Source organism: Triticum dicoccoides, chromosome 5A (genome assembly GCF_002162155.2).
Source record: "Triticum dicoccoides isolate Atlit2015 ecotype Zavitan chromosome 5A, WEW_v2.0, whole genome shotgun sequence".
Lineage (NCBI taxonomy): Eukaryota > Viridiplantae > Streptophyta > Magnoliopsida > Poales > Poaceae > Triticum > Triticum dicoccoides.
Genome location: NC_041388.1, coordinates 375,088,280 through 375,099,891, shown reverse-complemented (window position 1 = coordinate 375,099,891; position 11,612 = coordinate 375,088,280). Strand labels below are relative to the sequence as shown.

Here is an 11,612-nt window from a genome sequence, read left to right as displayed (position 1 = left end):
GCACACACACTCAGAGAGTCATGCCACACACAATCATTGCCAAAATGCAACATTCACACTTCTAAGGCAAACAATACAAAGGAGGTAACTGCAGCTCCCTCCACATTTTCGCATCCGGGCTTGGGACCGGCAAAGGCAGTGTTAGGCCACACCAACCAATCATTCAGCAAAGCATACAAGCCACACACACACACAGAGAGTCAAGCCACACACAATCACACTCAGTCATTGCCAAAATGCAATATTCAGTCACACACATCACAGTCAAATGCACAATATTCACACAGTCACACACACAGTCAAACACAGAGTCACACACACAGTCACACATCACAGTCAAATGCAATATTCACACACAGTCAAACACACAGTCCCACACACAGACAGTCAAGCCACACACACAAGAGAGTCAAGCCCCAAACAGTCAGACAGACACATAATGGAGCACTTGCACATAAGAAACAACAAGAAACAGACATAGATAGGGGCACAAACAGAAAGCAAATACATGCAAGCCCGAAGTAAACTCAGAAAGCTATAAATAAATTCCAGAACCTGAATGACTAAACGATTTCTCTGAGGGGTGAGGGTGATTCAGATCTTCGTTCCTGAAAACAGGAAGCTGGTTAGAGGCTGATTAAGTGATTAGAGGTTGATTAAGCTAGAGAAAGCAAGGCATGTAACATGAGCAACATTCTTATAGAAATTTTGGCTAAGGTAAGCCATTCGTACCTAAAATATATATGTTTCAAGTTGGCAACTGTGGTTGCCTCTCATGAGTTACAAGCCGATGGATAGCCTGAAAAATGACATGAGCAACTTAAAATGTGAGTTTCCACAATGTAAATGATGTTTCTAAGAAAAGTAGCTTACGTTACCAGCAGCACCAGCAGTCATATTTACAAAAGAAGATTAAGATGACTTGTGATGTATAAGCATCATATGAGTCAAAAATACTTGGAATCAGTTTATGATCATAACAACATAGGTAATTATTCCCGTGTGTATATCGAAGTTATCAAGATAGGAACTTACCGATTCTGTGTATCTTGCACCTCCAAAAATTCACCTGGTTTGTCGTCTTTGACTTTAGCTATAGGTGAGAAGAACTGATAACAAATAGAAGTTACACAAATAGAAGTACCCCATTCCTGCAATGTCCAGATGTCTGATGCACGGTATGATGTTCAGGAAAGAGTGAGGAAGTGGCAGGGGACCAAGGTAGTACCTTCTAGGAAGAAATTTTGCTATTTTTGCCCATTTATTCCCTGGGCATTATACAGTGCATGTTCCTCCTCATAGTCCAAGCATCTCTCTGTATGTTTGGATTCATATGATTATTCCACCTAAGATGTTATGTATGAATTTGAAATCAGCTTCATAACCAATCAGCTCTTTATGTAACCAGTGTGTTTCTGAATTAGCAAACATTCCCCTGTTCGTCTTGCACAAAGGGGAAAATGCATTTAAGCAAATCATGAAAATGAAACAATCAAAAGAATACCTCTCTTGACATTGCTTGGCTATATGTCCAGGTAGTGACCTTGCAATGAGACCAAATTCTTGCTCCATACTGCATTTTGAGCATAAATATCAGGTGCCAATAGGTAGTTACGGATACAACACATCTAAAACAGAAGTACCCAGAAGTAGCACAATTTGGCTAAATAAACATTTTGACATCAGCATCGCAAAATATAAAGAACGTAAATACCTGCGTTTTATGCAAACTCAACCCATCAGTGTCCTTAGCAACACAATAAAGAGCCAATGTGAAATGTCCAGATCCAATGTATGTACCTTAAATACTTAGAAAAGCATTATTCCAGTGACTGGACAATAGTAATACATAAAAAAGAATATGATATCCACATAAGACATAATCACAAAAAAGTTCAGAAAAAAGAATAGTGCTAGGTCTGTTCACATTCAACAATCAACAAAGCAATCAATCGTGAAATATAGAACACAAGTTATACAACCAAACATTCAGCAAAGCATACAAGCCACACAATCAAACAAATGCAATTTTCACAGTCACACACACACACACACAGTCAAGCCAGACACATATTCACCATCAAGCCACACACACTCACACACAGAGTCAAGCCACACACATATTCACAATCAAACCACACAGTCACACACACAGTCAAGCCACACATAGAGTCAAGCCACACACACAGAGTCAAGTCACACACATAGTCAAGCCACACACAGAGAGAGTCAAGCCACACACACAATCAAGCCACACACACACCATCAAGCCACACACACAGAGTCAAGCCACACACATATTCACCAACAAGTCACACACAGTCACACACACACACACATAATGAAGCACTTGCACACAAGAAACCGACATAGACAGGGGCACAAAGGGAAACCTAATACATGCAAGATCGAAGTAAACCCAGAAATCTATAAAGAAATTCCAGAACTTGAATGAGTAAACTGATTTCAAGTTGGCAACGGTGGTTGCCTCTCATCAGTTACAATATTGTGCATGTTACAGCAGCACTAAGAGCTTGTTAAAGAGCATTTTCGTCAATCTATCAGAGAAAATACAGAAACTATGTTCCATCAAGATCTTTGAGAATAAAATATGGAGGCCATATCAGTTCCAAACACAACTTGCTAATAACCACTGCAATACTTAAACATGAGTATCAAGTAGGGTAATTTGAAGGGTGTAAAATAGAAATTAGGCATCACTAGACCGGCAAGGCAACAAAGAACCATACAAGACAGAACATTAAAAATGAGTAAATTGCAGAAGAGAGAAACAAATCTACAACTGAATAGAGTAAGCCTTACTCATCCCCAATTTGGCGTTGCTCAATTTGAGAGATACCATAGTATCGAAGTGCAGCTTCCAAGAATTTATTCTTTAGATCTAAAATTCTCGCATAGCATACCTACAAGAGATATAAGAAGGGAACTAAATTTTTGTCCTTAGTTGTAGACAGATAGATTATTAAACTGTTTCTGAACCAACAAACCTTGTATTACAAGTTCAGAACTTCCTGGTTGCTGTTTGTGACAAAAAATGAGGCTTTGTTGATAAAAGCTTCAACATTCACTGCATCATCATCCTACAAAATGAAGAAATACATTAGTCCAGCTGAAAATGCAATGACGACAGAGGCTAAAATGGGACTAACCTCCAAATAGTCATGCAATCTGGACGCACTTGGATAATTTGTTTGTCATCAAGCATCCTGGTTTTTAAGAAGATGGTCAGATTTCCCAGACTTAGAATATCCAATGACATGTAAAGAGAGACAAAAGCTTTGCTTCTACCTTATTCCTGAGTCCAAGTCAATGCCACTAAGCATTTGTACTGCTCTCGACCATTGTTGTTCAAATTCATACGGTTCTGCAAGCTTCTCCCTAATCACTACAACCTGCAGATAGCCAGCAAGGTAAATACACCATTTTAAAATAACAGGACGTATGTTTTTCTTGTTCAGTTTGTTCATTTATTACGAATAATTTGTTCCAAGAGATCCATTTGGCAAACAAGTTAAGCATGATGGGGCAGAGAACATCAACTACACATAAAATCAAGTGTACCTGATTAGCCAGGCTATGCGGTGGCCTAGACAAACCGTTCGGTGTCCTTAGCAACACAATAAAGAGCAAATGTGAAATGTCCAGATCCACATGTCTGTACCTTAAATACTTAGAAAGGCATTAGACATATCACAAAAAAGTTCAGAAAAAAAGAATAGTCAATTGTCTGCACTAAACAAGTACTGGTCTGTTACCTATGATCAAGTACTGATCTGTTAGCATAAATGATTATTCGTCAAGACAATCACTCCTGCCATATAAACATGTATCTCAAGGAAAATTTGTAAGAGATGTGGTTAATTACTTGAATAAAACACACCATATCAAGTATACTAACACAGAAGTGATATCAATATTTCCACCTTCCACATCAGATAGTATAGAACACACCATAGCTAGTTAAAAACACACCATGGCCTACACGGTTTGCACCCTAACGCATCCCCATATATGGAAAGACAGACATTGGGAACATAAGCAAAGCATGACAAGAAGAACCCAATTGGAAAGAGCACTAAATAAGCAACCATCAAAACAACCATTATGTGTCACCCCATCTCTGCTTATAAGATGGGTGATTCAAGAACATAAGAACAACCGTAACGAACAGCCATAACGACCAGCGAGCCAAACCAGAGTATCACAAGGGCGCATGCGTTTGAGGTCTGGAAATCGCCGACGAACAACGCAGCGACAGAACCGAGGAACCGATCTGAGCGAACACGATAAACTGACCTTGTTTTGACCTCTCCCCGTCTCCGTAATCCAAATCCAAAACCAGACCGGCAAACACGAAACATAATCGTTCATCGCTCCGCCACGAATATGAAACACAGGATAGTGAGTGTCTCTCAGATAACCAAAGCACACATAGAAGTTAATGATCCAACAAACTCAGAATCAATATTAACTACTCGATGATCCAGCAAACATTACAACGGAATTTTACGGAATAGGGTGTCAGAAGCTCAATGATCAATGATCGCACTATAAGTTAATTGTCACAAAGTCTAGGCAAAGCAAGAAAAGCATTTCCATTGACTGGCTATAGTAATACAAAGAAAGAATATGATATCCACATAAGACATAACAAAACACACATATCACTAAAAATTTAAGAAAAAGAAGTCAAGTATCTACTCTAAACAAATACTAAGTCATTAATCACAATACCGAGTTGATGCCATAGAATTTAACATGACAAACAATAATTTTTCATGCACACTAACTGGGGATTAACAAATGTCAGAGCATAAGAGTTGGGCTACTCAATTGGATCACCATCATCACAAGAAAACAAGCAGCACATGTCCACGTTATAGGTTCGTTGAAATTGTTGTCCAAAAGGAAAGGGGCATGACACAAGTTACCAGCATTGATAAAAAACATGTGATGAACATGCTTTCACAGATAAATAAATTCTAGAGTTATGCTCACAGCAGAATTATATGCCCAAGTGTGCAATGACAAAATATTGGAGTTATGCCATGCAATCTAGAATGTAGTCTAAGGGGAACTAATTAGCAGCAGCTCACCTAGAACTCGTATGAGTACTTCAATGGAAATAGTAACATCGGGAAGAAAAGAAGGAACCTTGTCCAACAGTAGCAGCAGCAGGCCACATGGTTTGCACTCTTGTAAAACTTTTCTGCTCGGAACACACTAGCTAAGCATGATAAAAAGAAACAAATTGGAAAGAACATAAACAGTATACACCATCAGATCAAGCGTAAAGGAATCACCCCATCTCTGAATCTAGGATGAGAGCGCACACGCCTAGCCAGTACAATGAGAACTCAAGAATTAACAGACCCTGGAACTCAACAACTGACAGAGGGCCAACAAGAACTGACAGAGGGCCAAGAATTGACAGAGTATCACAGGAGAGCACACATTTTGAGTTCTGAAAATCACCAAGAGCAACGTAGGTGACGGAACGGACGAACCAGTCTGAACTAGCACGATAAACAAACACTGCTCCCCGTGTCCGGCCGTAATCCAATTTCGAAACCAGACCTGTTCATTCCTGTAACCGACGTGAACACGAAACCCAGGACTGCTAGTTCGGATAACAGAAGCACGCGCGGACAGAATTGCTACTACGCAAACGAGACGGAGGAGACCGCCGACGAGGCGAGACCGGACCAAGAACACGCGGGCGCGTCGGGACAACGGCGAGGATGAGCGAAATCGAATCAGTCGCGACTCTACACGGACGACGGCGAGGACGAGCGAAATCGAATCGGACGCGACCCTACACGGACGACGGCGGTGAGGACGAGCAAAATCGAACCGGACGCGACCCCAAACGGACGACAGCGAGGACGAACAAAATCGAACCAGACACGACTCTAAACGGACGACGGTGAGGACGAGCAGAATCGAACCGGACGCGACCCTACACGGACGACGGTGGCGAGGAGGAGCAAAATCGAACCGGACGCGACCCCAAACGGACGACGGCGAGGACGAGCAAAATCAAACCGGGCGCAATTCCAAACGGACGAATCGAGCACGAGCAGAAACCAAATCACGAGCCTAAACGAGCGACGAATCGAGGAGGAGTGAATCCAAACCAGACGCGAGGAGGCGAGGCGAGAGGCTTCCACGACCCGGGGCCCCGGACGAAGAGAGGAGGAGCAGACTGGCCACGGCCAGGGCGGTGGGGAGGGAGGAAAGGGCCCGCCTGGCCGCGGGCAGGCCGCCGGGGAAGAGGCCTTGTCGCCGGCCGGGTCCTTGCCCGAGGCGGCTTCGGCGGGCGGCGGAAATCAAAGGGAAGTGGAGCTGGTGGTGGTGGGTTGGGGCTGGATCCAGACCGGGTGGGCAGGACAGGAGGGGTCGGTCTCGGTCGGTCGGCAACGCGGCGCGGCACGGAGATATTACCGTTGGGAGCCTCAGATTGGGGTCGGGTGCTCGAGGCGGACCGGGAAATTTCTAGCTAGGTCGGTCGAGGCAGGGGCGGTTGCGTGGGCACACGGGGCTATCCGGCCGGCGCACATGAGCGGACCGGCCCATTTGGTCATGTTAGGTTGTGTGTCGTGTTTTATATCTTAGGGAAAAAATGTATTCTCAAAAAAAAGTTCTTCTAAAAAAAGAAAAAGAAAATATGTTTGTGCAAAGGGACATGCATCGCCAATGTTTTCATTTCGTTAGCATCAACTTAAGGGCGAGCTCTTTCGGAAAGCTTTGCCTACAGGTTTAAGGGCGGGTCGTTTTTCCACTCATATTTCTCAGGCTTGTTGTAGGTGTGGTAAACAAGAGGATGAATTTCATTTGTTCTTTTTGTGTGATTTTGCTCGTGCGGCTTGATTCTCCTCTCCTTGGTTCATTAGATCAGATGTTTTAATTCAAGGCCATACTAGTTTGCATTCCTTTATTTCAACCTTTCTTAGCATGTCTCATCCACATGTCTCTATCGAAAATATTCTTAATTTTTTGTGGTGTCTTTGGAAGGCTAGAAATGATTTTCTTTTTGATCGGAAAAAAGCCCTCCCTCATCATGTGCACATTGTTGCAAAAGCCTTGTCTTATGATTTATATGATGTTTCTAATCATATGTCTAGCTTGCAGGAGGTGCCTCAAGTTCAAATTTTCCTGATCAACTTCCTCTGCAGGGAAAGACTCTTAAATCTGATTTGCTCGTTGTCGGTCCTAAAATATACTCTGATGCAGCTTTCAGATGTAAGAAAGTTTCAGGATTGGTGCAAGGTTCGGTTGCTACTGGAGTTGGAGTCTATCTTTCGTGGCCTCAAGATCAAATGGAAGTAAATGTGCAAATTCAGGCTTCAGCTCCAGCTACAACTTCTCCAATACAAGCAGAAGCATTTGCACTTTCTTTTGCGGCTCATCTGGCTAACAGGCTTAACATTATTCATCCAACTTTTCTTATGGATTGTCTATCCTTGGCATCATTAGCTGCATCGGATGAGATTGTGGAAGCCAATACCCCATGGAGCATTCGGAAACTTTTGGGTGATTTCTTCAAGCAAGTGTCAAATTTGCAACCTCAAGTATTTCATATTTCTATGGAAATTAATGGAATCGCTCATAATGCAGCTCATCAGGATCTATGTTCTAATGTTGAACCTGAAATATGTTGCTTTTCTTCAGCTCATAGACATATATCTTGCCCTGTTGTTTCTCTCCTAGATACATTTCAGGTTCAGGCTTTGTAATTCATGCTGTAAGATGCTACTGAGCTGAATGAATTTGGCGCTTCGTGCGCCTTTTGTTGTTCAAAAAAAAGGGCGAGCTTGTTTCAAATAAAAAAAACTTAAGGTCCAACTAATCACTCAGTTAGAATAGCGAGGATACGTGCCCGAATTGACTGCGTTCGAGGCGACTTCCTACGACCGACGGCATGGTGCCGGCTCTTCCCTCCCTCTTGCAATTTGATCTGTCGTCTGTCTCTGTGCTCCAACACTACTCTCCCTCCTCTGTTTTGATCCCTTCTCTCATAATTGGTTTCCCTTCCTCTAGTGTTGTTTCCACTGTCTGAGGCAGGATTTCTCAAGTCCTAGTATTGAGGGAGGAGGGCATCGTAGGAAAAAATCGCTAGTAATTTTGTGTATATACAAGCAAACTCATTATGTTGGGTAGGCTCTTGACTCATGCTAGCCACCCCATGCCTCTGTCACTGGTTGTTTCTCCCTATCAATCCTCTATTCCTTTTCTCTTGATCCTTCTCTCAATCCCTGGCCTCCTTAGCCGCTCTGTATCCCAAGAAGAAACACATTTGGCTCGTGTGTGTTGACTACCTAGTGGTCGGGGCGCACCCCTGGTGGCCCTCTTGAGGATGTTCATGTGCGGTGCCAAGTAGGGGTCGCCTTTTTCATTTGATTTTTTGCATAATGGGTAGTATATATACATGCCAACTGTTGCTGAAAACGAATTGAAGTCTGAACTCTGATCACAGGGAAAGCAGAGCAATCTAATATTAGTGACTCTAATCATTAAAACCGCGTCGCAGTTCAGCTGGAACTGCGCCTACTCCACATTCGCGGCCATGTAGCTCGTAGGGTCCTCCACTTCACATGACGTCTTGCTCGCACGCCTCTGTGTGTGTGCGCACCTCGGCCACCTTGTTGAGCTAAACGCAGGTCTTGACGAGCAGGAACGACAGGCTTAGCCTTGTGCCGGCCGCTTCCATGGATGATGCTTCGCTGCTTTCCATCCTGCTACATGTATTTAGACAATGCAATGGCGTCGGCGCGACCTTGCTGTTCTTGGTGGCGACCCTCCTTCCATCCGCTGCTTCTTGCTGAGCCTGTCATAGAATGAGGTGTAGTTGTGTAGTTGTGTTAGCATGCGAGATCAATGTCAGAAAATCCATGTCCGTAGCTCACAATAGCATACACCTCAAAGTGAATAAATAGTGCCTTGAACATAGAATGTTGTCTATGTTTCTTTATGAAAAAAATACTGCTACATATTCATTTTCGTTCATCTGTCATTTACGTCATAAGTATAACACACACAAAAATTGATGCTTTGCAACACCAATCATTGGGCAAATAGGCCATTATTAACAACATCACAAATTACATACTCCGTTGCAATAGAGCAGAGTTTTTGATACATACTTCATCGAGCTGACTTGTAGCCCTTGTCCTGCAGCTTACAATGCGGCCAATTGAAGCAAACTCGAGGATTTTAGTAGTATTAGCAAAATTCAAGAATTAAGTCCTAAAGTGCATCTAAACTTTATGGATGAACTAACATTTTTCTATTGATTCAACTAATGTCCACACAGGATACCTTGAACCAATTTTTTTAATTTGTTCAATTAAATGTTCTTCCTTCAGTAATTTCTTGCAATATTTCCTACTATATGGAAGACTAACTATGGTGAAACACTTTTTTGGTTATTTTATTCTGAATATTATCTAATACTCCCTTTGTTCCATAATATAATGTGTATAGATTTTTGGAAAGTATTAGTTTGTAAACTTTGTCCAAGTTTATAAAGAAAATTATTTATATGTATAATATAAAATATATAAAATGTGAAACTACATCTTATGATGTATCTAATGATATATGTTTGACATTCTAGATGTAATTGTTTTTCTCTACAAACTTGGTCAAAGTTTGTGAGGTCTAACTTTTCAAAACATCTATATGCATTACATTATGGAACGAAGGGAGTAGTACAAACTCAAGCTCCTCTGATACCTCACTTGCTTGCAGGAAACAACCATGTCAGTTATTGAGGATTATTCATTCTTTACCTTGAGCATCTTAAAGAGAGGAGTGCACTCTAATCTTGTCTACACACAGCAGAGTGGCTAGTTAGGTTCCTAATTTAAGCTTAGTTATGCATGTTGGGCTTCTATAAACTTCCCAATATCCAAGGTTTCAGGATGGTTAAACCACAAAAAAGAATAAACTACTTGCCTGAATCAAATAAAACAGTGAACTGATAGCAACATTACACTAAACTCGAACAATACAACTAAACACGAACCAGACATCCAACATTACACTAAATTGCGGTCACGAGTATGAGGTCTAAACAGTCTTACATTAAAGGCCCCTGTAGTATGCCATCTTTCTTGAACATGACCTTCTCGTTAGCGTTTTCAGGTCAGCATGTGTCACCTATACACAGAAAACAAAAGAGCAAGAAATCTAAGCACACACAAGTAAAACTTTAGTGCAAGTATTTCTAACATAGGTTATACATGCCACATAGGTGACATAAACTATCCAGTCAAATTAATTAGGGAGCAAGTACTCTAGAAATACTACGATTCCAGCCTCTACGTCATATCATGTTGGTCCTGCTGGGAGCAGGTGCAACTCTGCCGCCTCTACAGAAAATCAATAATACTACCCTTAGATATGATGATACTCGTTTATAAATAAGAAATAAGGAGACATGAGAGGCCAGTTGATCGAGTTGCAAGTACACACGAGCGTGAAAGATGGAATACAATTTTGCCTATTTTTAATAAGGATGCAGTTTATTACTGTACCTTGACCCTATGCTGAAATTCATAGCTAGTTGAGCAGAATATTTTTCATGACTTCAGTACTATTAAAAATCAAGGTATATCTTATTTACAGAGCAATGATGTTTGAAGGAAATATGCCCTAGAGGCAATAATAAAGTTATTATTTATTTCCTTATATCATGATAAAAGTTTATTATTCATGCTAGAATTGTATTAACCGGAAACATAATACATGTGTGAATACATAGACAAACAGAGTGTCACTAGTATGCCTCTACTTGACTAGCTCGTTAATCAAAGATGGTTACGTATCCTGACCATGGACAAAGAGTTGTCATTTGATTAACGGGATCACATCATTAGTTGAATGATCTGATTGACATGACCCATTCCATTAGCTTAGCACCCGATCGTTTAGTATGTTGTTATTGCTTTCTTCATGACTTATACATGTTCCTATGACTATGAGATTATGTAACTCCCGTGTGCCGGAGGAACACTTTATGTGCTACCAAACGTCACAACGTAACTGGGTGATTATAAAGGTGCTCTACAGGTGTCTCCAAAGGTACATGTTGGGTTGACGTATTTCGAGATTAGGATTTGTCACTCCGATTGTCGGAGAGGTATCTTTGGACCCTCTCGGTAATGCACATCACTTAAGCCTTGCAAGCATTGCAACTAATGAGTTAGTTGCGGGATGATCTATTACGGAACGAGTAAAGAGACTTGCCGGTAACGAGATTGAACTAGGTATTGGATACCGACGATCGAATCTCGGGCAAGTAACATACCGATGACAAAGGGAACAACGTATGTTGTTATGCGGTCTGACCGATAAAAGATCTTCATAGAATATGTAGGAACCAATATGGGCATTCAGGTCCCGCTATTGGTTATTGACCGGAAACGTGTCTCGGTCATGTCTACATTGTTCTCGAACCCGTAGGGTCCGCAAGCTTACGGTTTCGATGACAGTTATATTATGAGTTTATGCGTTTTGATGTACCGAAGGTTGTTCGGAGTCCCGGATGTGATCACAGACATGACGAGGAGTCTCGAAATGGTCGAGAC

General features: G+C 41.7%; 2 long non-coding RNA genes across 2 annotated transcripts; both read right to left on the bottom strand.

Annotated features, from left to right (window-relative positions):
- Positions 1–202: 202 nt before the first annotated feature.
- Positions 203–2,110, bottom strand: LOC119297365. Its single transcript, XR_005145637.1, has 6 exons — positions 1,715–2,110; positions 1,505–1,573; positions 1,229–1,346; positions 1,036–1,109; positions 733–799; positions 203–608 (listed from the first exon to the last, which is right to left on the bottom strand). It is a non-coding gene; the product is annotated as an uncharacterized LOC119297365 (long non-coding RNA).
- A 143-nt stretch (positions 2,111–2,253) lies between these two features.
- On the bottom strand, positions 2,254–6,354 carry LOC119301612. Its single transcript, XR_005147085.1, has 6 exons — positions 3,777–6,354; positions 3,583–3,682; positions 3,310–3,413; positions 3,171–3,227; positions 3,009–3,101; positions 2,254–2,924 (listed from the first exon to the last, which is right to left on the bottom strand). It is a non-coding gene; the product is annotated as an uncharacterized LOC119301612 (long non-coding RNA).
- Between the last annotated feature and the right edge of the window lie 5,258 nt (positions 6,355–11,612).